The following is a 24,369-nucleotide window of genomic DNA, read 5'->3' on the forward strand; positions in this document are numbered from 1 at the left end:
CCCTAATATACAGTTGCATGCATCTGCGTATAAACAGGTCTCCTGAGTTAATTTTGCTGTGAAACATTGGAGGAGAATGCATTCTTGAATGGAATCCTGAAATGAAGCATTAATACAAAGGATGACAAAACACACAGGATATTCACCTTCAAAATGGAATTTGTAAGCAAATAATATGGAGTCACACATAGCAGCCATTCCATCAGTCTATAGCAGAGTGGGAGACATAACTACAATGTCCTTTCATGAGCTCAGCTGAGAGACCAGGAACTTTTGGCTCTTTCTTTGCATGAATTCCCCTGCCATTGCAGTTGGCCATTACAATAACACTACTAAAACAAGAGGTGAAATCTGTTTGGTTTTTTTCCTCCTCCTCCCTCCTGATCACTTTACCTTTTGTGCTGTGCCTTTTAGATTCTAAGCCTTTAGGTTGGGGCTGTCTTCTTAATAATGTTAACAGAATGCCCTGGGAGGACTTACTATTTTATTTTTGTTTTGTTGAAGAGTGGGGCAAAAAATGCTTCAGCTAGCTAAATAAATTTGTCTGCCTTCTACAGCACAGTTTCATTTCATCAGAAAGCACCACAAAAATAACACACATTCCGTTTCCTGTTTCTTTGCAAAAGGGACAAATAATTCAGTTTCATTTCTTTCAGTGACTGCTATCGCATTACGATTTACCTGAAGTGGCTGGATTAGGTCAAGAGACTCAAAAGTAACAACAGCTTTGGAAGACTCTATTGCACATGAAAAAGGTATTGAGATGGCTAGAGAATCTCTGCTAGTTGAGGGTAGGTGAACAATGTTTGTAGCAGCATACAGCTCCTCTCATCTCACACTTGTAAGCTACGAAGGTCTCGTGGAATCTCACAGATATAGCTCCATCAAGAAAGTGGGTTTTTCTATTTGTGTATGGTTTGAAGTGCTGAAACACAAAAGCATGACTGACACCCAGATCTGGGACTCACTGACATTGTTTCCTTCATATTTTTCTACAAAGAATGCTTGCTTCTCATCTTTTTTCATATCTTGACAGTTCCTAGAAAGGGTTCTGCTATAAAAATATTCTGGTATCTTTACTCGGGGAAGGGAATGTCAGTTTGCATTTCTTAGTACAGAAAGTATTGATCTGATGTGTAGAGATCTTTCCAATTCTAATTAATTCAAGAGGGTTCTGGAAGCTTCTCTGGATGAAAGAAGCAAGCAGAAGGTTTGTGATGTTTGGGTTATTCCTTCTGAGAAGCTGAGTACAGCTGGCTTCAACTGGTTCTCTTATCTCTTCTGTCAAGGTCATGCTGACTATAATAAAAGTCAGCAATATCAAAAGCAACACGATGGCCAGAAACAATTACAATGTGAAAAACTTTATGAAATAATTCAAAACTAACAAACTGAAGTCTCTGAAAGTCCTTAAATGAATCACGGTGCCAGACTTTACCTGGCGGAGAACAAGCTGTGAAGCTTTGTATAATCAGCAATTGTCCAATTCTGATGTCCAACTCTGAACTCTGCTGAACAGTGTTTCCGGATAACAACTACTGTTTCATTGAATTCTTCATCAGCCAATTAGTTCAACACTCATAAGTAGAAAGATATGTATTTTTTTTCATTAACTGAAAATAAAATATTCAAACGATGACCTGCAAATGCATAACAACAACTTCAAATAGTGTAGAAATTATAAACTGTAACATAAAAAAGTTACATTCCCAATCTTTTTTTCAAATAGATATAATATACATGAGAATGAAAAATACTCTGGAACAGTGCTCATGCAATTATGTTACTAACAATATTTTTTTGGAAAATATATATGGCCAACCCCAGGTGATACTAATAACAAGGAGACTGAGTTTAAGGACACAGTGCAAAGTAACAGCAAAGATACAGATAATCAAATAAAACAATTGAGGTCTAATTCAGAGTTAAGTCCCCCTGGATGAATAGTTTTAAACATAAAAATAAAAATAAAATGGGTTTCTTGCTGCCCTAACTGTCACTCATAATCTTTTCTGATACCAATTGTCTTCTGATTCACCCATAAAACTGTAAATAATAAATTTGTGTCTGAATGATGGTGAGAAACAAAATGTTCTACCAGAGGTGCCTCCATATTGGCATTAAATATGTGTATTTCTCTTTCTATCTCTTTTCCTCCTGGTGTGGTGTTCTGTACACAGTATGCTATAGTGTTAAGGTTTAGACTCATTATAAGTTAAGTCTGCTGCAACTAGATTTCTTATGGATAGTGCCAATCCTGAATGTATTGGATTGTGACCATTATGCTCATTTGCCTTCAGTATCAGTAAAGCTCTGCTGGATGAAATACAACTGCCTCTGGTCCATGTTTTTGGAATCCTGCAATGTGCTTAAGCTGTTACTCTGCTAACTATACATTGGAATCTACTCTGAATCAATATTGAGCAGAATTTCAATGAGATGAGGCAAAGGCAGCTTAACTTTCATGGTGTATTAAATGCATAACCGAATAGCTTCCATCCTGGTTGCAAACTGTGTACAATGTAGGGATTGACTAAACGGTCCATTTTGATTTGGTTTGGTTTCTCATTTCCACATCTGTTCGCATTTGTTTTCCTTTTAAATCTTCGTGGAAATTTGCCAACGTTATAGTGTGCATTTCTACTAATAGACACATCCAGTATAGTTTAATATACACATTTATTGCAAAAAATACCCCTAATACTCATTTTCTTATGCTATTTTCAGGAATATATGAAATCATCATCATCATCATCCTGTCTTTATTTCTCAGTTCATAGAGCATGAGACTCTTAATCTCACGTTCATGACCATTTAATAGTTTAATGGTGAATTTTTGACAAAATAGAGAGGTAATTTTTTGGGGGGATTATCATAAAAGCCTCAGCGCCTAGGACTTGCCGATCGAAAGGTCGGCGGTTCGAATCCCTGCAGCGGGGTGCGCTCCCGCTGCTCGGTCCCAGCGCCTGCCAACCTAGCAGTTCGAAAGCACCTCCGGGTGCAAGTAGATAAATAGGGACCGCTTACCAGCGGGAAGGTAAACGGCGTTTCCGTGTGCGGCTCTGGCTCGCCAGAGCAGTGATGTCACGCTGGCCACGTGACCCGGAAGTGTCTCCGGACAGCGCTGGCCCCTGGCCTCTTAAGTGAGATGGGCGCACAACCCCAGAGTCTGTCAAGACTGGCCCGTACGGGCAGGGGTACCTTTACCTTTACCTATCATAAAAGAGGCTGGAGGAAATGATTGACAATAGGACCCACAAAGCAGAGGAGGGAAGTCCAAGAGATTCCTTGTAAAATGGACACGTGACTGTAAAATTTTAATTTGAAAAACCAAATAAATAAATTAAAAAATAATAATCTCAGGTTCATCAGTTCAAACCCCACGTTGGGCAAAAGATTCCTGCATTGCAGAGAGTTGGACCAGATGACTCCTGTGGTCCCTTCCAATTCTACAATTCTGATTCCCAAGTAATCCACTGGAATTAGACACATCCATTAACTTCTGTATGCCTATTCTGTATCAGACTAGCATTGAATACAACCCGCTGCTGAGATTTGGGAAAAAAACACAGGCCTTTTCTGCTGTGGTTCCCAGCTTGTGGAATACTCTCCTCAGGGAGGCCTGCCTGCCTGCCAACATCATTTACTTATCTTTAGGCAACATGAAAAAACATTTATTTTTCCACAGGCATTTGGCTTTTAATTATCTGTGGCCTCCTGGAGTGGGAGGGACTTTTTAATCCAGCTTTTTAAAGATAGAATTGCCTTTTAGAATTTTATTTGTTTTCTTTTATGTCGGTTTTATGTAAGTGTTTGTTCATTTATACATTATAAGTCGCTTTGAGTTACCCAGGTAAAGGAGAAAACCAATAAATCTAATAATAAATAAATAAGATCCAGCGCAGAAATTGGTGTAGGTCCATATAGCATTGTATAGTCAAAGTAGCCTTTGCTGGTCAACAGAATAAGTCTGTGCCTTGGAGTGGAGGACGAAGCTTGTTCTTCTTGGCATCCTGGTAATTCTGTGCTTTGCTGCTGGAATAATCCGGTACATGGCCCAAAAGTGAATATAACTTGAATGCTTGTATGAAAAGGAGAGCCTTGGGGATGCATTGATGGGGTTAGATTAAAGGTAAGCATTTTCAGTTTCAGAACTTGGCAAGATTTGGTTAGGCTGGCAACCACTCTGTAGGGACAAAGTGTAAATTATGCTTGAGAGTTCAACAGATTTTCAAACCTATCATAGTCATAAAGGCAGGAATCCCCATGACAGGGTGAGCTCCTGTCAACCTAGCAGTTCGAAAGCATGCCAGTGCAAGTTGATAAATAATTACCGCTGTGGCGGGAAGGTAAATGGTGTTTCAGTGCGCTCTGGCTTCCGTCACAGTGTACCGTTGTGCCAGAAATGGTTTAGTCATGCTGGCCACATGTCCCACATGTCTGTGGACAAATGCAGGCTCCCTTGGCCTGAAAGCGAGATGAGTGCCACACCCCATAGTCGCCTTTGACTGGACTTAACTGTCCAGGGGTCCTTTACCTTTTTTTCCTTTTAAAAGCAGGAAACTCAAGAGGTTTTCTTTCCCTAGAAAAATTGGGAAGATGAGAGTCTTGATTCTGATCTTTATCTTGAATGACAGGTTACCCTGTCTTACAATTTGCATGCAGCAATGCATGAAGAGTGTTTTGTAGTGCTAGATTAGTTTTTCTTTTTAATGGCTCGTTTTAAAGGGTGTTCATTGTGTCATTGTGTAAGGGTGTTTAGCTATGGTGTACTGATCAAGACAATAACATGGAAATCACCCGGAGAGGAATTTTCACAGGATCTACTCTCCTCGTACAGAAGCACTATAGGACTTTGGAGCAAAGGGTCTCAGACCTTCTTTGACTTTGTCCACACCTCTTATTTCCAGCTTGTGATCACTGATTCTCTTTGGAAAGAGTCCTTTGATTTGTTCATTTCTATTTTTGAAATTCTAGTAGTGGAATATATGTGCATTCCATTTTGAAGTTTCAGCATTAGTCCTTCTTTAGGGAAAAAGGTAGAATACTGTTTAGTTTCAGCCTAGATTGTTCATTCACATTACTGTATTGGCTCGAATATAAGCCACACTCCCCCCCCCCCAAAAAAAAAAAATTCTGACCATGAAAAGTTAAAGTGCTGCTTAAATTTGTGACCTTACAAAAATTGGCTTTTACGATATCGCTGCTGAAACAGACATACAGTAAAACGGAACAAGTGTGAATGCCTGCAAAATTTTAAGGGAGCAACTTATATTTGGGTATTGTCTTTTTTTTTCTCTCTCCCCCCCCCCCTGAATTTTAAAGGTGCAGCTTATATTTGGGTGCAGCTTATATTCAGGCCAATAAGGTATTTTTTTGGGGGGGAGGTATTTATATAGTGGCAAATGAGAGTCATCGTAATTTGTGGAAGTACTATTTTATTGAGAGAACAGAACCTTTTCAAATTCAGTTTCTCTTTTTTTGCAGCTTCAGAAACAAAATAAAACCATAGTTCTGCATATTGTTACTGTGTGTGTAGAATGTTGGCACCATACTGGGGAAGGGTGATCAAGAGAATGATTGAACAGAAAACATTGTGCTTTTTCCTTTCTTGCTGCACAGTGGTATTCGGAGTTGAGGTTTTTATGTTCATTTATTGCCGTGTACAGGTAGACTTATTGAGACAATTGCTTTAGGGCTGTAGTAATCTCTCTCTCTCTCTCTCTCTCTCTCTCACACACACACACACACACACACGGAGGGGGGTGTTCCCCCAGTTCCTTTGTTTTCAGAAGATAAAGACTACTTCTCAACTCATTTATAACAATACATTTTTGGAATCAACATCAGGCATGAATTACCTCTGTCCTGGGTGTCTTCTCATATATATCTATATGTATATCTATCTCTGGGTGGATCTATCTCTGGGTGGAGCAGATCCCGTTCGCAACCAGAGGTTCCACTGTATTCTGAGGTAGTCTGTCTCTGAATCTGGAGGTCCCATATAAGATTTGTATGCATTTAATTCCTCTTGTTTAAAAAGAAGTGTGCTTGTTTATCTGCACTTAATAATATAGAGGAGAGGCCATAGATCTGTAGGAGAGCATGTTTCACATACAGATGTCTAGAAGTGAAATTCTCAGATTCCCTGGAAGTAAAGCTGATTAAAAAAAACCCAATTACTATGGATTTGAGATCTTGGACAGTGAGTAGCAGACTAGAGAGTTGTAGACTAGAAAGAGTCAAGTTCTTACAGGATTAAGGCAGCAGCTATACTGCATTGCTTAAATTCAACAACAACTTTGCAATTTAGCTCAACCTACTGTGCCCCCTGGATCCATCTACTGTTGATTCCATCTACTGTGACCCCACTTTTTCCTGCTGCCACCTGCTATACTTTCTGCTCTGCTGATATAAACGGGTGCCAGCAGCCTCCTTGTTTAGTAACAAGAGGTTTATCTTTTTAAAAACAAAACAACAAAAAAAACCCCTAGGAAAGCTGATGCCCTGTTTGAGTTGAATTGAATTGGATTGGAAAAACAACAACCAACACCCCCCCCCCCCCCATATCCAAGGCACAGCTTCAGTCAAATGAATGTTTTAGTTGGAGCCAAAATGACAAAAGACCAGTGACTGGGCTGTCTGTTGCCATATTCATGCTTTTATTTAAAATCTTCATAATGACAATAATTGCTGGTGCATTTATAAAAACAGTGTCTGAGTGCTTTCTGATTATGTGGGATGCTTGTAGATATGAATAAGGTTGGTGGACATGCTGTTCTTTAACATGTTATTCCCCTCTTCCCATGTATTTGTCATATTTGTGAAAAACAGTGGTACCTCAGGTTAAGAACTTAATTCATTCTGGAGGTCTGTTCTTAACCTGAAACTGTTCTTAACCTGAGGTACTACTTTAGCTGCTGCACAATTTCTGTTCTCATCCTGAAGCAAAGTTCTTAACCCGAGGTATATTTCTGGGTTAGCAGAGTCTGTAACCTGAAGCGTCTGTAACCCGAGGTACCACTGTAATGCCAGAGGCAATCCAATGGCAGCATCCGCTGGGAGGAGCAGTTTAGGATGCAGTGAATCTCTGGCTCAGCCAGAGATGCATTGGAGTAACTTGCTCATCCCAGCTCAGTGTAGGAGGCCGGTGTAGGTCCCGAAAAAGAGATGTTCCTGGTGGTGACGGGATCAGATAGTGGGGGACAAAGAGGCTGGATCCTAAATCCATTCAGCTCAATTGCATGACCTGGCAACATGACACAGAACAATATTTTAAGGAAGTTTTCCCTCTTCCAGGCATTTGTTTAATGTAGGAGAGGCCGAGCTGGTGTAAACAGAAACTGAGCAGGAAAAGCCAACAGTCTCTCCTACATTGTGGATTTTTTAGGGGTGTATTTCTTATAGGCCCCCATATTGGTGACCCATGACACGTAACACGTGCAGTATCAAAAACATGGCCTACTCAGCCGGACAGGCAGTAGTTGGGTGCAACACATGATGCCCTCACTTTATGACTTACAGTCCTGTTTCATCCAGGTGTTTGCTTGTGGGAGAAATCTAGGGCTTGGAGGAGGGGAAACATGAAAAACAAATGTGATGAATAAAGTAATAATTAGTAAAGTAAAGTAAATTTCTACTTCATCCTAATACAGGTACAATGTTCCCTTCTCATCTGGGAATACTTCACAGGCTCTCAGACACTTCCCCTCTCATCCATTCTTTTAACTCCTTCCCACTTGCTGATACTCAAAGCTTGATCAGTTGTTATTGTCTCTCATTTCCTCTCCTCTTTCTGTGCCGCTACCCCTTCTCAACTGAATATGTGATGAACTTTCCCTGTGCCCCTTCCCCATATCCAGAATCTTCTGTGGAGGGTTGCCCAACCATCTAGAGCTGATTTTGAGGGCATACACAGTTCTGGAGGGGAGATGAGATGAGGGGAAAGTTCCATTCCACTAGCATATGTCATATGGGTTAGCATTCAACAACATTTGAAGCCACCATTTCCCATTGCCTATGTTGAAGATTCAGGTCTACACTGAATTTTTAACACTTCATTCCATTAAATTTCTGCTGCTGCATCATCATATTCTTTCTCCATCAGTTGAAGCTCCCCCAAAAGTTGTCTGTATTCCATACTGGAGCATACCTTCAGAAGAAAAGAAAAAGTAAAAGAAGCACTCCAAAACACTTTGTCAAACAATACAGTGGTACCTTGGTTCCTGAATGGCTTAGTTGTCGAACAAATCAGCTCTCGAACACCGCAAACCCGGAAGTGTTCCGGTTTGTGAATGTTTTTTGGAAGCCGAACATCTGCTGCTTACACAGCTCCTGACTGAGTGCAGGAAACTCCTGCAGCCAATCAGAAACTGCGCCTTGGTTTTCAAATGGTTTCGGGAGTCGAACGGACTCCCAGAACTGATTAAGTTCGAGAACCAAGGTACCACTGTATATGAATTAATTTGCTGGTGCATCAAAATTTCAGATGGGGCTTCATAAAGTCTGCTGTGCTGAAATCTGTGTCTCTGGCCTACTGTTTATTCCCTCTCCACATGCCCATGTACTTTACTAAGGTGGCAAAAAACAAAACAAAAAACCCCAGCCTGGATTACAGAAATGCTAATTACCTCTGTATAATTGGAATGACTGATTGTATCTGCGTCGCTTCAAAGCTTGCCGGCTTCTTAGAAGAAAATAATAAGAGAGTGCATTCTGGCAGTGATTGTTTCAAAATGGTGCAGGCTGTTTAGGGTGGCAATTTCTGTGCCTTTAAGACTGGAATTACTGCAGGTTAAATTGTATCTTAAAATGCTGACAATTAAATGGAAAACTTTTATAGCTGGCAATGAAAAATTACATGGAATTATTCAAGGGGCTTAAAAAAAAAAGATAACTTAAAAAAATGCCTAGGAGAAGATCTATTTGAAATTTTGCCATTTCGTACATCCTCCTAGGACCTTCTCTCTCTCTCTCTCTCTCTCTCTCTCTCTCTCTCTCTCTCTGTAATCAATGAGAGGATTTTCTTTTTTTAAAAAAAATAATTTTTATTAACAATTTTGTTTAAAATTACAGTGCCAATAAACAATACAATATAACATCTCTTAACATAATTCTCTTCACTTCTTTGGACTCCCTCACATCTCCCGCTCCTTTGTTCCTGTTATACAATTTTTTCCAGCAAATTTATCCCCTTATTTCTACTCTTGTTATCTAGTTTTCCAAAATTATATCTCTGATTTTTAACTATCCTTTGTTCCAATCATGAAAGATTTAAATATAACCTAGAACTTCCAAAATTTTTTATCCTTTCTTAAATTTAACTTATCTTCATATTTCACTTCATCTAGCTTAATGGTGCCCAGTTATTTATACTCTCGCATCCTTCTTAACATTCATACAATTTACAATATTTTTGTAGATAAATCTTGAATTTCTTCCAATCTTCTTCCGCCGTCTCTTCTCCCAGGTCTCGGATTCTGCCAGTCATCTCAGCCAGTTCCATATAGTCTATCAGTTGCATCTGCCATTCTTCCAGTGTGGGTAGATCTTGAGTTTTCCAATGCCTCAATGAGAGGATTTTCATATACTTAGGCAGGTTTAAAATCAGGCCTCTGAAATGTTTCTATGGTGACTGAGTAATGTTGCACTGGGAATCGTAGTTGGATTATCATTTTAGGCAAGTAATAGAAGAAGTGATCCATTCACTTTGAGGGTCCATTTAACCTAAAAGTCAATTAAAAACACACAGGGTTTTTTAAAAAGGAAGGAAAGGAAGCCATTATAAGCAGCCCACATACCTGTTCTTTAAATGCCTGAGAATATCACAAGCCTTTCTTAAAGTCTTTTTTAAAAAACAAAACTCAATTTTATTTTATTGCACCTCAACATTTTGTTTTCATTAAATCCAACGGCAAATCTAGTCACAAATCTTACCAAACGTATGGAGCATTTCTCCAACACCAAGCCAAGACTCCTAATATGATGGCCAGTGTCAGCCAGAAGCAAATGGCAGCTACAGGAGTATTAAGGGGACTTTATGGGCAGGATCCTACCAGGGATGTGTTGAAGAGCACTGAGAAATTCCTTGAGCTTCAGCGAAACACTTTTAGCTTCTCTCATAATTTCTTGATTTGCTTAAGATTCACCTCCCAAAGTTCGCTACCTGTGGGAAACTAATGACTGCTCTTTTTCGAAATTCTAAGAGCTATAAAACACCTTGGGCCTGATGAAATTTGACCTTAGCACTTTTCAGAAACTGCTATAGGCTGCCAACTTTATAAATTAGGAGGTTTGAGATACCAGAACAGACACGTGTGTCTCATGTTGTCATAACACTGAAGCACTAAAGTTTCCCAAAATTAATTCAGTGCATGATGTTTTGTTTCATAATTACCATTCGCAGAATGTGTCCTTCTGATTCCGCTTAGCTCTCCATCTTCCTCATTCAATTCTTTTCCCATTCCCTAAGGTGTCGCACACATCTGTGCAACTTTCTACGGTCTCCCCTAGCTTTCTCCTGCCAACACCTTGAGAAAGTGTTTTTGTGAGCTGAGTTTTTTTCTCTCTCTCTCCTCGTGATTTAAAAGGTCAATACAGAAATGTCTGCAGCTGTGAAGCATGGGAAGATGGAAGCCATATGAAACAAGAGTTCTTCTGAAATTGACTGACAGGCATCCCACAGTGCTAATGGTTGTGTTCCTTTGGTTTAAAGCAAAGCCAAAGAAAACAGGCCCAGTATTGTAATGTATGAGTTCATTTAGGTCACACGGCAAGAGCAGAAAGATCAAGGGCTGCTTTGCTGCCTTTATAACTTAGGTGAGCAAAATGATGATTGAATAGACCTGTGCTTTTATTTTTCCGCCATAGATGCCAATATGTGAAAAAAGGACTTGCACAGCTCCCCTGTGACCCCATGACATGTAGAGAAACCCCGTGCATCTTTTAAGTGGTCCGGAGGTAGGCTTCAGTTAGGCATGCCAGGGAATTCTGTTGAAAACAAAAAACATAGGTGAACATTTCTGATGTATACTTGCTCATTTCTTGTTCAGAATGGAAATCAATCCAACAAACACAATTGGTATTCACTATTGTTGTCACCTTCAGTCTGCAAATAGTATGTAATTGATTTCTTTCTTACATCATCCTGTTTGAGATCTGTTTCCTTTGCCCCACCGAGGGCAGCAAAAAACCAATGTTTTTGAATTGATGAAGGATGAATTGCAGCAGAACGGAAAAGGTAAAAAGGTAAAGGGACCCCTGACCATTAGGTCCAGTCGTGGCCGACTCTGGGGTTGTGGCGCTCATCTCTCTTTATTGGCCGAGGGAGCCGCCGTACAGCTTCCAGGTCGTGTGGCCAGCATGACTAAGCCACTTCTGGCGAACCAGAGCAGTGCACGGAAACGGCTTTTACCTTCCCGCCGGAGCGGTACCTATTTATCTACTTGCACTTTGACGTGCTTTCGAACTGCTAGGTTGGCAGGAGAGCAGAATGGAAACAGTGCTGTTAATTTCAACATAGTCATTTACAGTTCCTCATACACCCAGAAATAGTACCTTGGGTTAATAACTTTGCTTCGGGATGAGAAAAGTAATCACGTGGCGGCAGTGTGGCGGCAGCGGAGACCCCATTAGCTAAAGTGGTACTTCAGGCTAAGAACAGTTTCAGGTTAAGAACGGACCTTCAGAACGAATTAAGTTCTTATCCCGAGGTACCACTGTACTTAGCTGGAGCACAATGAATGGTGCAAAATAATCAAACAAATCCTTCTGCTTGTTTTCATCATATAATCAGATCTTAGCTAAACTTTTGCAACAAATTCCAATTAGGCATATTTGCTTCAGGATCCCACCTCCCCAGTTCATTTATAATATGGCTTTAAACAAGTTTATCTCCTCTGACTTTAAAAGTGCAAGACTATGGCTTTCCACTCAGAAGTTAAGTTCCACTGAGTCAATAGAAACTAGAAGTGTAATCAAAAACATGTTTACTGAGAAGTAAATTGTGTTGAATTCATTATGACTTAGAACAAGTGGGTTGGAATTGGCACTTGAGGCGGCATTCCTACATGCACTTACTAGAGAGCAAATTCTCTTGAGTGCAGTGAAACCTTCTTTTAATAAGCACGTATATTATTGCATTGTTGCTTTCTGGTATGTATAGGATTGCAGCCTATAACTAGTTTTGTATATGGTTAGATAAATCTTGTCCTTGAATTGTAAGGAGATCATTTTGGTAACCAAGTGAAAAAGAAGGCAGGATTCCTGCATCTTCATTACTTGTGTAGAAGAGGGAAGTTCAGCAGAAGTCTATATTTGTGAATTAGTCCTCATAAATTCCTTTTAGAATGTTGTTTAAATTGATTAATACAGCTACAGGGGTGTGGGTGTGTGCTGCAAATGACAAAGGGAAGTGCATATGGTCAAATATTGTCATGGAATTTATCATTCCAAAACATTGCCCCATAGTCCATTTTTGTATGAATTTGTTCTGTATTGTCCTTCCTTCTCAAATTTGGACATTATATCCTAGTTTCAATGAAGTCACAGTGACCCAGATTCTACAAAATCAATCTGACTAAGGCAGAGCAATAGATGTCCTCTAGTAAGAAGTAATAGGCGTCATGCTCACTGTTATTAACCAATGCTGTGTCCCACATTTTTCTGGCCCATGTTCCATCAATTTGTAAGAAAAGAAATTTTATTCAAAACTTATCAAAAGGGAGAAAAAAATTGTCAAATTTCCTTGGGTGGGGTGCAATGTTTCTGTTGTGCTTTCCTAACTTTCAAGATAGCCCAGGGACATTTGTGTGACTGCTTTCTTTAATTCTACTACTACTACTACTACTACAACAACAAAACAACAACAACAAAACAACAACAACAAAACAACAACAATAACAACAACAAAACATCACACAAAAACGCCTCTCTTTTGGCCTACACTCTTCAGCCTTCCCAGGTGCCGTTACTTCCTGTAAATGCCATAACACCCAGAACTGGGTTTTCCTATAAACATAGGAAGCTGGAGAGGCTGTCTATTGTGTGACTAACACCACATATATAAAGTCTTTGTATTTTTACAAGAAATCCATGTGGAAGGAAAGCCAAACATTTTTCTTAAAAAAAAAAAAAAAAAATATCCGGAAGGGAACCAATATCAGATTTCCTGTAGTCAGCCTCCCCAGCTTCCATTAAAATCAAGTGAAGACATATTGAGGCAATTTTCCCTCTTGTTGCTTTTTCAAATCAGGAAATGTGGGCAGATAGAGAGGTTTGATAGCATTGGAGAAATGCTTGATGACACAACCACCCACCCACCCACCCACACCACAGTTATGCCACAATGATAAAGTAAGGTGAATCCCACATACTCCAGAAATGCTAATGAAATTCTAAAGAACCTGAGAGAGAGATGGAAAAAATGAAAGCCTCTTGCACAGTACAGTTGTACCTTGGAAGTCAAACAGAATCCGTTCCAGAAGTCTGTTTGACTTCCAAAATGTCCCAAAACTGAATCGCGGCTTCTGATTGGCTACAGGAAGCTCCTGCAGCCAATCAGAAGCCGCGGAAGCCCCATCAGACATTTGGGTTCCGCAAACCAGAACAATCACTTCTGTGTTTGAGGTGTTCGGGAGCCAAAACGTCTGAGTTCCGTGGCATTTGGGATCCATGATACGACTGTAGAAGCAAATTTCTGAGAAACTGGAGAATAACACTACTTAAACAAACTGGATACAATATTTTATAAGGACAGGGAAAAGTGTTCGTGTCTTCACATCCTGCTTGTGGACTTCTCATAGGTACCTGATGGGTCACTGCAACATCTAGAGGGCTGGAGATTTGAAGTTCCTGACCTAGGAACAGTCTGTGCTAACCTCATATTGTGTTCTTGTGCCATTTTTAACCCAACCTTCATAATCTGATCCCACATTGGGTTACAATATCATTTAAAATAATTTAAAACAAACAAGAATCCAGGCAAAATAAGAACAGGTTATGTTTTAGAGTCTGTGGGCAGGTGGAAGGGAACCATAAAACATTGTTCTATCATTGTGGTGTCCAGTAGGCTAGAATGTACTAAAAATCAGGATGCATCCTTTAGGCCGTGAAAACAATCCAAATTATATTGCCATTTTTTCAACACAATCTTTCAAAAACCATTCCACTCCTCCTACTGCAATGTAGGCTGCCATTATAATCACAGTGAACAAAAATAATGCTAATAGAGATTGCTATATCAAATATGGCAGCACAAAATCACTCATGATTGTAAGGTGCTAAATTCTATTCCTGAAAGCAGACGTTCATGAAAGACGAAAGACTCCAGGTAGAGGAGAAGGTTACAATGCAGGCCAAGAGATAGTCGCAAATAGTGGAAAAGGTGTTGAAAGACTCATTTAAAACTGTTGGGAATTTGAGGTGAGTACCCACACAGTGGCAGTTGTTCCCAGTTCCACTCACCACACAGAAGCAGCTTAAGGTCCAAAATAGATTATTGCTGTAGAAGCTAAGGCTTCAGTAATACAGCTTGTAGGCTTTGCAGACACAGACGCATACTAGCACAAAGGATCTGTTGTTCCAACTTCAAGGCATAACACAGACTCTGACTCACAGACAGGCACACTGACTGACGTGCTTTAATCGATTACGTATATAGTCGTACCTTGGTTGTCGAACAGAATCCGTTCCAGAAGTCTGTTTGGCTTCCGAAAACATTTGACAACCAAGGTGCAGCTTCTGGTGACAGCAGGAGCTTCCTGCACTCAACCGGAGGTCGTGGAAGCCCCGTCAGACGTTCGGCTTCCAAAGAACGTTCACAAACCAGAACACTCACTTCTGTGTTTGCGGTGTTTGGGAGCCCAAACATTCGAGTCGCAAGGCATTCAAGATCCAAGGTATGACTGTATAGCCATCACTGGGCTATTGCCACAGCAACTGGCTTGGCTGATGATGTACCTCTTGGCTTGTATAATATATGGAGTAATTTGTGCTCATGAAGGAAATTACTCCCTTCCTCCATGTCCAGTTCCTTCAACAAAAACTTATTTTCCTATCACTGGCTGTATTACTTGAGAATTCAACATATTTTTAGAGTGATTTAGGTTGCTTTATTCCTCAAAATATTTTTTATGTTAATCTTGGCATGACATTGTTGTGTGGCTTCTTTTTTTAAAAAAAGAATCACTATTGTACCATTGTACTCTTTATAAAGGATACATTTTCATTCCCACACTTTGAGAGAAATCTTTTTATTCTGAATAATAAATTGAGGGAATCAATTACTTCTGAATGCATAAGAACATAATTTTGCCTTTACAGATAATGAACTGAATAGAGATGAAACTGAAAACGAATCCATTACTAATAATGAAGATGAGAATGCAGCAGAACTATGTACCTCCTTTTGTGGCGAGGCATTGTATAAATCACGGGTTAGAAAAATGGAGAATCAAGGACACTGAACAGAAATGTATGCCTCTGTTGTAATATATGAAGGGAGGATTTGAGAGCTGACATTGTTAATATTACTTATGTAGCTGTAAAAGAAATTAAACAGCCCACTCTCCACTGAAGGACCTTGACGCAAGTAACAAATTGTGAATTGCTGCATTCAAAACACTGCAAAAGCATCTATTAAATTACGTTGGCACATGTACACTTCCCATTAAAATGTCAATAGAAAATAGGCTTAATGGTACTGCACTGTAGAGAATATTCAAGTCTATAATCCAGGCAAAATATTTTCAGAGTGTTTTTGTTATTTCTCGAGTTTCTAACTCCCTCTAGCTAAGGGCCTTTTGAATCATTCCTCCACACACATTTGTTACTTCCATGTGTGATGGGAATGAAAGTGGGTTTCAGGCTCATTTGCTTTCCCTTGCCTGGAGATCAGGAACCTGACCACCCACCAGATGTTGATGGGCTACAACTCCCATCCTGTCTGACTATTGGCCATTTTGTCTGGGGTTGATGAAAGTTCTAATCTAACATCTAGAGGGCCACAATTTCCCCATCCTTGGCTTTGTTCTTCCTCTGCCTGTCCTTCACTCCACTTACCAATGTAGCTTCCACCTTCTTCTTCTTTGGCAATCACTCATAGCCAAGTAAGATTGTCTTCCATAAACATAGTTTTAACAGTTAGTCCGTAAGTGACTGTGGAGGCCAATTCTGGATTCACACATCCTTCCACAGTGGGAATGTAGGTTTCCGTGCAGGAGTTGATCACGGTGAGGGGTTGCCAAGCATGCCTTTCTCTTAGCATGTTTCTCCCTTTCTTTCTTTTTTTTATACATATTTATTAAAAAATTTTGAATACAAATGCATAAATATTAAACAACATTACTTATATCATAACATAATTTCGTCACTTCTTTGGACTCCCTCGCGTCTCCCGCTCGCACTTGCATCGTTACAAAAAGTTTTCCAAGCAAATTACCCACTTGTTTGCAATCTTATCTCCGACCATTTAAATAAAATCTAGCAATTCTCCAAAAAGTTTGTATTTTCCTTAATCTCACTTATCGTCAAATTCAGATCTAATTCAGTGGTGGGCAATTATTTATGATCTAGCATCCTTCTTAACATTCAACCAAATTACAATATTTTTGTAAATAAATCTTGAATTTCCTCCAGTCTTCCTCAACCCTCTCCTCTCCCAGGTCTCGGATTCTACCAGTCATCTTGGCCAGTTGCATATAATCCATCAGCTGCATCTGCCACTCTTCCAGTGTGGGTAGATCTTGAGTTTTCCAGCTCTTAGCGATGAGTATCCTTGCTGCCGTTGTTGCATAAAAATGTTCGGTCCTTCTTTAACACCTTCTGGCCGACAATACCCAGAAGGAAGGCCTCTGGTTTCTTAGTAAAGGTATACTTAAATACCTTTTTCAACTCATTATATATCATTTCAGCATGTTTCTCCCTTTCATCCTCAGTTCGAGCGTCTTCAAAGTCCATGACACCTTTGGTAAAGGCTGTTCTCCAATTGGAGCTCTCGCAGGCCAGTGTTTCCCAGTTGTCGGTGTTTATACTACATTTTTTTAAGATTTGCCTTGACAGAGTCTTTAAACCTGTTTTGTTGAGCATCAGCATTACGCTTTCCATTTTAAAGTTCAGAGTAGTTGCTTTGGAAGACAATAATCAGGCATCCGAACAACATGACCAGTCCAGTGAAGTTGATGTTGAAGAATCATTGCCTTCACACTGGTGATCTTTGCTTCTTCCAGTACACTGGTATTAGTTTGCCTGTCTTCCCAAATGATGTGTAAATTTTTGGGGGGACAAAAAATCCTTTGAGGAGTTGGAGATGGCGTTTATAAGTGGCACTGTAGCACCCCAACACTGGCTCTCCTTATCCCTGGATACGGGGATATGGCCACTATTATTCAGGCACTAATAACCTCCCAAGTCTGTATTGCAGTTTACTCTGTGTGGGACTGGTGGTGAAGATTTGAGAACTGCCACTGGTGCAAAATGCACCAAATCAAATCAAATTGTAGGGAATGTTTTGATACTGTATTGGTTCAACTGTGCTTCATTGCCTACAGTGGTACCTTTGGTTACAAACTTTATTCGTTCCGGAGGTCTGTTCTTAACCTGAGGTACCACTTTAGCTAATGGGGCTTCCCACTGTCACTGCACAATTTCTGTTCTCATCCTGGGGCAAAGGTTTTAACCCAAGGTACTACTTCTGGCTTAGCGGAGTCTGTAACCCGAAGTGTTTGTAACCCGAGGTACCACTGTATTTGCTTATGGGCTCAATTCAAGATGTTGGTCATCACCACCTTTAAAACCTCCAGTTGCTTGGGCTCACATATCTAAAAGAGTGTCTGATCATACATGATGATCATGCATTGTGATTGGTGGGAGGCATTCTGTTCCAACTTGCACTTGGGATCCTTTTGGCTTTGTGGCGGTCACTGAAAACTTTGAAACTTTGGCTGGTCCAATATACTGCACCTTGTTTAGTATAGACTGAGACCAGACACACAGAACATATCTCACCCAGCTGCACTGACACCTCCTTTACTTCTGAGTGATGATGGATCTGTCCCTTTCGGTTCTCTCAGGGTTGAGCCAGGTGCTGACCTGAAATAGACCAGGACTCTTCATATCACAACCCCAGACATCCTGAAGGGACTTTGAAGAGCAATACTGGGACTTCTAGATATACCCCACTACAGTATTTGTAGACAAAAACAGTATCCTTTGTTCAGTCCATGATGGTTTCTCAACAGATCTTTGCTTATTACTGGTAGCTAAAATGCAAAGGAATGCCAGAGAATTGTCTTGTAAAATTATGCTGTTTGGAACAAAGTTAGCTTTCAGTCTATTGAGGGAGAAATCTTGGCATCAAAACAGATGCTTACTTCAGAAATTAGGCTATTTGTAGACCAACATTTTTCAGAGACCTTGTTATAGCCAAGAAGGAGTTCACATTATGTACAGTTGTTTATGTAGGAAGATTTTGCATTTCTTAAGTCTGTAAAGATACCACCTTGGTGTAATTTGCTTAAACATAATCCAAGCCCAGTGGACTACTCATTTAAAATAAATAAGTTTTGTTTGAGAAAGGAACTCACTTTTGCTAGGTTCCAATTAACGCCTCTTTAGCAAAGATAACATACAACCTTTGCCTCTGCTGTTGTGGATTAGATAAGGAAGAGGATCTTCCTCATTATCTCTTTAATTATTTCTTGACCCAAGATATTGGGGGGGGGGACTGATCAGTTTAAAATTGGTATCAATAAGTCAGTGTGCCAAAGATAGATTTCTCCTTTGCGATAATAATATTAAGATACTGAGATCTGTTTCTAAATTCTTAAAGGCATCGGTTAACACAAAAACCAAATTTTATGAGGCAAAAATTACAATTTGTATTGGGGAAGCATAATCATTTCAATTCTTTTCATTCTATTTTTGTATGTTTTATTAGTTATGACTAATAGTTACTTATAAAAAAACTAAAGCTGGAAATTGGCCTGAAAGAATTTTAAACCTCAGTACAAATGGATTTAGGAATTTTATTCAGTGGGTTGACTGACATGCTTTAAACAATTTCAATTGATTTATGCTTAACTTTAATTTTATTTCTCATCACATTTATCCCCTGTTTTATATTGTTATGACCAAAGATTATAAGCAGTAAAATTAAATTGAACTATATTTATTTACTGTATTTGTTCTTGTTTACTGTCATATACGAACTGATCTGGGGGTTCTTCCATGGCTGAAGAGCAGGATAGAAATATATAAAATAAGTGCCCATATGCACATGAAATAATATTGACTGGAGCAGATTTCCCCAGCTTGGTACACTCCAAACCTTGTTGGATTCCAGTTCCCATCAGTCCCAGCCAGCATGGCAAACGGCCAGGAATTATTGGAGCCATAGGCTGAAAATCTGGTGGGTACCAGATTCAGGTAGGTAGCCGTGTTGGTCTGAAACAGTTGAAATATTCTTCAGATACACTGAAACAGAAGTCACCAGACCCTTATATATAGTGGGAGGGTGGGGTGGGGTTTTTCTCAGGAGGGTAGTAGGAGATGAGTGTAGAGGTGGGTACCAGGTTGGGGAAGGTTGTATGAAGCAAGACCTTCTCTCTTTTGGTACCCGTTATTTGAAATATAGTTGTCAGGGAACTGCCATCGGAGCCAAGGGTGGCGCTGAGGCTCCCTAATGATGATGCTGGAGAGGGAACCAGCAAAGGGAGAGAGGACGCTTCCACTGGGGAAGGAGATAGAGGTGACACCAGGGAGAAAGGGGAGTCTGAGGGAGCTGCGGAGAGAAGGCTCCAGGACTCTTCCAGTGGAACCAGCGGGGAGAGCACAGGACCTCCTCTGGGGACACCCACTCTGCACAGACAGCTTTCGCGCAGAGAAGGGAGACGACGATTGGGTGTGAAAGAACTCTTATGTTGGAAGAAATTCAGGAAACGCCCACTGATGGATTCTTCCAGTGATTGAGACAGTCATGGTGTACTGACTGTCCAGCCTGGGGGGAAAAGTTTTGTCCAAACTACTCAGCCTGGAGCAGTTTGCGCTTTACGCACAAGCAACCCCACACCCCATTACAGCAATCCGTCAGTCCTTGATGTTGTTTGTGCAGAGGGAACATCATGAGTCTGACAGGAGGAGCAGGCGCCAGAGAGGGAGCCAGGGGAGGACCAACTCTGGAGGAAAGAAACAGAGATTTGGAGCAACAGCTGGCTTTACTAGCGGCGCGGCTAGATGAAAGACGGGCTCAGGATGCTCAGGGGAAACCCACCCCCATTGGAAGGAAGGTACCGGGACTGGTGCATAAGTTTGGGGGTGACCCGAGGGACTATAATGGTTTTAAGACGGAGGTGCAGTATGCGCTGGAACTGCAGTATGATGATTTTGTAGACGATGGTGCAAGAGTTGCCTTCGTGATTGGGCATCTTGAAGGCGGCGCCAGAGATTGGGTTAGACCCTTGATGGCATCGGACAATGCTGCATTAAAAGACCTGAAGAAGTTTTTTAGCGCCATGGATCACATGTTTTTGAGTGAGCTGGAGCAGAGCTTGGGGCGCAGAGAGCTGATGGCTTGCAAGCAAGGGAGCCAATCAGTTAGAGAGTACTGGTCGTGGTTTTCTATGCTAATCCACAAACTTGGGTGGGAAGTGAGTTGGGAACCTATTCAGATGCTGTTTGAGGAAGGCTTAGCCCCCTGGGTTAAGGACGAACTCTCCTGCTCGCCCCGCCCGCAATCGATGGATCAGCTGACCAAAATGGCACTGGCGATTGGAATAAGACACGAAGCGCGGGCTTTGGAGAGGCGGGAAGGGAAAGCAGAGCATTGGCATGACAACTGGATTCCTGAAATGCCGGGGCAACCTTCCCAGCCAGAGGAGCCAATGGAAATCGGAGGCGCGCGTGCGGGGTTTCAAACTCCGGCGAGGTGCGCAAAAAGGAGGGGAAAGCGACCAGAAAGTGTTTCCTCTGCCGGCAGCTGGGACATTTCGCCAGGGTGTGTCCGCAGAGAAAGGCTTGGCAAGGGATGGTGGGGGCCGCGAGCAGTGAGGAGGAGGGGCACAGCAGCCAGGCAAACAACCAGTAAGAGTGCCCAAACCAGACCCCCCCGGACTGGCCATAGCCATAGAGGTGGAGCTAGAGCTACCCAATGGACATCCTATTAAGGTGAAGGCACTGCTGGACTCAGGCACTTCTTGCAATTTCTTTAGCAGGGACTTTGCACTAGAGCACCAACTGCAGCTGTTGCCCTTGGAGCGCCCCTTGCAAGTTACGACCATAGATGGGAGGGAACTCCTGGGGGGAGAAGTGACACACCAAACTCCTCCAATGAAGATGCGAGTCTCTAGGCATACTGAGACTGGCTAGAGCACCGGTGGCGGATAACTCATTCTGAATCTGACCGGACACAGGTTAGAGCTCAACGTCGAGCCTACCAAGTGGCGATAGCGACGGCGAAGAAGAATTTCTTCACCGCCTCTATTGCATCTGCAGAAAACAGCAGCAGGAGACTTTTTCAGGTGGTTCACAATTTAGCGGAACCACCTGCAACATCGGGGCCCAGTACGGGCCACATGTTCTCCTGCAATGATTTTGCAAAGTTTTTTGCAGATAAAATCGCTCAGATTCGGGAAGAAGTAGACTCCACCGTGGGAGCAGGACCGGGGCGGGAGAGTGCTAGAGTTCTGTCTGGTCAAGTTGAGTGGGATCAATTCCAATCTGTTACCTCTGAGGATGTGGACAGGCTGCTTGGACGAGTGAAACCAACCACCTGTCTCCTGGATCCTTGCCCATCCTGGCTTATAAAAGCTAGCCGGGAAGGACTGGGCGATGGGCTTCGTGGGGTGGTGAATGCTTCCCTCCGTGAGGGAGCCTTCCCAGACCCGCTGAAAGAGGCGGTTATTAAACCGCTTCTTAAAAAACCATCTTTAGATGCGGCCACGATGGCCAACTATCGCCCAGTCTCAAATCTTCCATTCTTGGGCAAGGTGATTGAGCGAGCAGTTGCCGAACAACTCCAGGCACGCCTGGAAGAAGCGGACCATTTGGATCCCTTCCAGTCGGGATTCAGGCCTCATCATGGGACTGAAACTGCCTTGGTCGCACTGGTTGATGATCTCCAGCGGGCTAGGGACAAAGGTGAGAGCTGTTTCCTAGTTCTGCTGGATCTCTCAGCGGCGTTTGATACCATCGACCATAACATCCTTCTGGACCGTCTTGAGGGGCTGGGAGCTGGGGGCACTGTCATACAGTGGTTCCGCTCCTTCCTCCTGGGCCGTGTTCAGAAAGTGGTGGGGGGGGGATGAGTGTTCAGACCCCTGGCCTCTCACTTGTGGGGTGCCTCAGTGTTCTGTCCTCTCCCCCATGCTTTTCAACATTTACATGCAGCCGCTGGGAGAGATCATCAGGAGGTTTGGGCTGGGTGTTCATCAGTATGCGGATGATACCCAGCTCTACCTCTCTTTTAAATCAGAACCAGTGAGGGCGGTGAAGGTCCTGTGTGAGTGTCTGGAGGCGGTTGGAGGATGGATGGCGGCTAACAGATGGAGGTTGAATCCTGACAAGACAGAAGTACTGTTTTGGGGGGACAGGAGGCAGGCAGGTGTGGAGGATTCCCTGGTCCTGAATGGGGTAACTGTGCCCCTGAAGGACCAGGTGCGCAGCCTGGGAGTCATTTTGGACTCACAGCTGTCCATGGAAGCACAGGTCAAATCTGTGTCCAGGGCAGCTGTTTACCAGCTCCATCTGGTACGTAGGCTGAGACCTTATCTGCCTGCGGACTGTCTCGCCAGAGTGGTGCATGCTCTGGTTATCTCCCGCTTGGATTACTGCAATGCACTCTACGTGGGGCTACCTTTGAAGGTGACTCGGAAACTACAACTAATCCAGCTAGACTGGTGACTGGGAGCGGCCACCGAGACCATATAACACCGGTCTTGAAAGACCTACATTGGCTCCCAGTATGTTTCTGAGCACAATTCAAAGTGTTGGTGCTGACCTTTAAAGCCCTAAACGGCCTCGGTCCAGTATACCTGAAGGAGCGTCTCCACCCCCATCATTCTGCCCGGACGCTGAGGTCCAGCGCTGAGGGCCTTCTGGCGGTTCCCTCATTGCAAGAAGCAATGCTACAGGGAACCAGGCAGAGGGCCTTCTCGGTAGTGGTGCCTGCCCTGTGGAACGCCCTTCCAGCAGATGTCAAAGCGATAAACAACTACCTGACATTCAGAAGACATCTTAAGGCAGCCCTGTTCAGGGAAGTTTTTAACATGTGATATTTTACTGTATTTTTGGTTTTTATGGAAGCCACCCAGAGTGGCTGGGGAGGCCCAGCCAGATGGGCGGGGTATAAATAATAATAATAATAATAATAATAATAATAATAATAATAATAATAATTATGTAGCCACACTGGCCAGGCCGCCAATCATACTGGGAATGAGCTGGTTGGTGCTGCATGATCCGGTGGTGGGATGGCACCAGCGCACAGTATCCTTTGGGTCAGCTCACTGTGTAGAACACTGCCACGGGGGGAGATCCCGAGGATGGCCGTAGCCAGAGTGGCAGGGTTGGAGGCGGAGGAAAAGGTGAGGATACCACCACAGTATTCTGATTTGAAAGAAGTCTTCAGTGAGAAGGAGGCAGATAGGCTGCCCCCCCCCATAGGCCCTTTGACTGTCAAATCAACTTACTCCCAGGGGCTCAGCTGCCAGTGGGTAAGCTGTATGCCATGTCGGACAGAGAAATGCAGGAGTTGCGGAAGTTTATCGACAAGAGGGGTTTTATAAGAGAATCGAGGGCGGTGGGGGGCAGTCCAGTGTTTTTCGTGGACAAGAGAGACTCAAAAGAACTGAGATTAATTTGTGATTACAGGAGGTTAAACTCAATATCGGAGCCGGTAACCTTTCCAATGCCCCGAATCGATGACATTTTGACCAGGGTAAGGAAGGGAAAGGTTTTTACCAAGTTGGATCTTCGAGGGGCGTACAATTTAATTAGGATGAGGGAAGGGGATGAATGGAAGGCTACCATGTTCACCCCCCTGGGAGCCTTTGAGTACCTAGTTATGCCCTTCGGATTACAATCAGGCTCAGCATGTTTTCAAGGGTTCATGCACCACGTGTTGGGGTCCCTCTTGTACAAGAACTGCGTGGCTTTCCTAGATGACGTCCTGATCTACTCGGAGAATGAGGAACAGCATGTAAAAGATGTCAGAGAAGTGCTGAAGAAGTTGCAGGAGCACCAGTTGTGGGTGAAATTGGAGAAGTGCCAATTCCATGCCCGAGAGGTCGAATTCCTGGGTTACAGGTTGTCAGACAAGGGGTTAGCCATGGACCCAAGCAAGGTGCAGGCGGTGCTAGAATGGAAGACTCCTAAGAA

General features: G+C 42.3%; 1 long non-coding RNA gene across 5 annotated transcripts in view; it reads left to right on the top strand.

Annotated features, from left to right (window-relative positions):
• The window catches only part of LOC307220955, a 215,430-nt gene that overhangs the window by 19,682 nt on the left and 171,379 nt on the right, over nucleotides 1-24,369 (top strand). For all 5 annotated transcript variants that reach the window (XR_013841208.1, XR_013841209.1, XR_013841210.1 and 2 more), the window contains one exon: nucleotides 657-755. This is a non-coding gene — a long non-coding RNA (uncharacterized lncRNA). The remainder of the gene's footprint in view (nucleotides 1-656; nucleotides 756-24,369) is intronic.

The sequence above is a fragment of the Podarcis cretensis genome, assembly GCF_951804945.1.
Source record: "Podarcis cretensis genome assembly, chromosome: 7".
In the NCBI taxonomy this organism is placed as follows: Eukaryota; Metazoa; Chordata; class Lepidosauria; order Squamata; family Lacertidae; genus Podarcis; species Podarcis cretensis.